Source organism: Mus caroli, chromosome 16 (genome assembly GCF_900094665.2).
Source record: "Mus caroli chromosome 16, CAROLI_EIJ_v1.1, whole genome shotgun sequence".
Taxonomy (NCBI): Eukaryota; Metazoa; Chordata; class Mammalia; order Rodentia; family Muridae; genus Mus; species Mus caroli.
The window spans coordinates 89,122,667-89,126,408 of NC_034585.1; positions in this window are offsets into that span (position 1 = coordinate 89,122,667).

Here is a 3,742-nt window from a genome sequence, read left to right on the forward strand (position 1 = left end):
CTACGAACCCGCCCCTCCGGCTCCTTCCGCAGTGGTGGCACGTGACCGGCTTTCGCGCCACACCTCACACACCGCCCTCCTTCGGGCACAGGGCGTGGCTTAGCACGGACAGGGGCACGAAACCCACACGTACACGCGCGCACACATACACACACACACACACACACACACACACACACACACACACACACACACACTTCCGGAACGCGGGAGTGTGCTCTCTGTTCTCCCGGCGTGCCTCGCGGCGGGGGCGAGGCCGCTTCGCAGCGTTTTTCACACAGGAAGGCTGCCTTCCCGTCGGGCTGTGCGGCGCGAAGGGCTGCGTTTCGGAGGTGGGTTTCCGGAAGTGATAGCAGGGACGTGTCCCCCTCCTGTCATCCGCTTCCTCCATCCCTGTAGCGGAGTCTGCTGCCAGATGTTCTGAGGCGCCACCGCCAGAATCCTCCGGGCGGGCGAGTCCATGCCAACCGCAGGGGCGTGGCCCCGCGCTTGCTACCTGCTGGGCGCTGATTGGTGGAGGGCCGCAGCTACGCCACCTCAAGCCACGCCCACGGCGCAGAGCCAAGGTTTCGGGAAGCGCGGGGTGACCTCGCTCTGCGGCTGCTCGGGGCTCCGCGGTCGCGGAGGCTTCTGGGAGCTCCCCAGGCGCCTGCTCTGGAAGTGGTCTTGGTGTTCAGTGGGGTAGCGCGGCGGGTGGGCGCGCGAGCGGGAAGGTTGTGAGTCGGAGCGGAAACGGACCTGCGTACCCCTTTCTCCCTCCAGCAGCCTGCTGCAGTGGGCGCCGAACTTGAGGGGGGATATTGCGGTTAGCCAGCATGCTAGTTACTGAATTGTGTAAACTGAATCTTCCAATAAGCAGGTCAAATCTTGATGTTTTTGTTACGTGAAATGATGTGAAGAAATGGTATTTGTTGAATTCCTTGATTATTATTTTCTTCAATATATATCACTTTTAGGATAACAAATTTCTCTGTAAAGTGGTTTCGTGAATGACCCTAGGTGTTTTGAAGCCCGAGAACGTTGTACGACGGCTGCAATTGCTTTTGAAGGTTAAGATAAAATGTTTCTCAGTATTCACGGCTCTATTTTCAGCTCCCATCTCTACCCTTAGGACTTCCCCGTGTGTCCTACAGACTTTCCTAGCAATTCTAAAATAAATCATGTGGGACACAGCTTAGATATTTGGAAGACACAAATTCAGTGCAGGAAAGAAAAAGAAAAGCCTTTCCTTCCATATATGGCTTTAGAGTCTTGTTCCTCCAGGGAAGATGTACCTGATTTCCTCTTTGAAAACGGCACACATGGTTAAGGAAGGCTGGTCTACTGTAAAGAGCGCTCCTTCCAGGAATTACCAGTGTTTATTGAGTGCGAAGGCCGTCCTACAAGAATCAAAAGTCCACTTTCCGCAAACACTGTTCTTTTAAAGTTTTTCCATCCCTTAATCTCATGTTAAATAAGTTTGATTTTGTCACTTTCAGCTACTGAATATCAGACTGTCAAATTGACAGTCTTGTGGCTCAAGTGGGACACTAGGTCTTTTGTGGGGTAATAAATGGAAGTTGTGGTTCTGGTGTGGAAGTAAGAAGAGGAAACAAGGCGAGCATCCCAACAGACAGCAGCTGGAGTCCTCAGAGTTGATCCCTGCTTTTCTGCATACTGCGGTGTCTGACAACGTTCATGGACAACGGGGAGGCTGGTAGAGCCTTCTCCCCAGACATTTGAATGGGAGATAGTTCCCAGCTTGTCTTTCTCTGTCAACCCCTACTGCCAGCATCCAAGAAGTATCCCCAGGAAAATGCTGTTCCCTCAAGATGGTTGAAGACAACTTACCTTCATGGGGTTCTCTTGAGCTAATGAGATAGCTTAGTGACTAAAAGTACTTGCCACCACACCTGATAACAACCTGGGTTCCATCACTGGTAAAAGAACCAATTGCCACCAGTTGTCCTCTGACCTCCACGTGTGCACCCCGATTGTGTGTGTGTGTCTGTTCTTGTCTTGTGACCAGTCTACAGTACCATCCCTACTTGATCATCTTCTCTCTTGAAACACAAGAAAGAGCAAGCATGGTGATGAATCAGACTCTTCTGCCTATGGGCACTACTGATGTGATGCCTACGGATGATGATCCTCCCATACCGGATCACTTTCCACCACCAGACCACAAAGCCCGTGCACCCGTGTTCCTTACTGGGCCATCTTGTGTAGACCACACAGAGGGAGAATTCAGGAAAATTGGTGGAAGCAGAACTAGAAATATATGTCTTTTATTAAATGCTGGGAAATAACCCCTCAAATAGGCATCTTTCTTTCATTGAAAACTGGAATATGATGTGCATATTAGTCTTTTAAAGTTTTTATGTCATGGATGTTTTGTCCACATGTATATCTTTGTGTGCTCATGGAGGCCTTAAGAGAGCATCAGATCTGGAACTAGAGTTACAGTTCTGAGCCACTGTGGGTGCTGTGAATCAAACTGGGGTCCTCTACAAAAACAGCCAGCGCTTTTATACACTGACCCATCTCTAGCCCTTAGTTTCTTCTGTCACTGTTATGATGAAATAGGGTTTATTGTGACTCAGAGTTTGAGGGTACAGTTCATCATGGTATGGGAGGCACGGTAGCCAGAGCTTGAGGAAGATGAAGGCTGGTACTTGGCTGGCTGTTTTCTATGTATCCCAGAACTCCATCCTGTGTACTGTGCCACCCACACTTAAGGGGAATCTTCTCAATTAGTCTAGAAAATTCCTCACAGACTTGCACAGAGATTCTTCTCCAAGATAATTCTGGAATCCAGTCAAGTTTACAGTAGTGACCATTACACTAGTGTCCAGTAATTGGCTTCCTGGCGATTCCAGGACAACAGCATCAGTCCCCCTGGGCCTTTTTAATGGGTTCTCTCCCTTGGTCCTTCTATGGACTGAAGGACAGGATTCCTGAGCTGCTGGTGATAGAGTCTCAGCAGCTCTTCAAATCTTGCCTTTAACTGAACTCAGTTTTCCCCAAGACCATGCCACCTTTTCAAAGGCAGCCTATGTCTGAGGACTAATGCACTTAGGATATGCAGACCATTCCTTTTCCCAACTCAGGACCACTGTGAAGGACTCGTCAGGTCCAAAGTTACCATCAAGTGTACCATAACAAGTTATTCAGTAGTGTAAACCAGCACACATTTGTAGTGTTGTAATACTAATACATGTGGGCCAGTCACAACTAGATGACTCTGGCCCAAGGTCTATAGTAATTTGGGCCAAGATGTTAGACGTGGCTACAAACTTATGATTTATGAACCTTATGTTTTCATGGGGGCTTGAAAGGACAACCTCTGTGCTTGCAAGTGTATGCCTATCCAGATGGGGTGTTCAAGGCACCATCTTGGAAGATGAAACCTAAGCCTCACCAGACACCAAACCTGGCAGAACCTTGATTTTGGACTTCTCACCCTTCAGAACCGAGAGAAAGAAACTGTATCCACGTAAGCTGATGGAAGATGATGCATCTTTGAAAAAAAAAAGTCATACTCTGTATATTGCAGACACTTTAACAAGAATTTTAGCCAACTAGCCATCAAGACTACATTCTCAAATATATTAGGGCAAGGAACAAAGAATACAAAACTAAAAGATTACCAAGTGTAAGCAACTCTATTCAGAAATCCATGCCCATTCCAGTGTATACAATACAGTCTTTTCCTTAAGCCTGTCTTTAATGCTAAGTCTTAAATCTATATCAAAAGTATTTC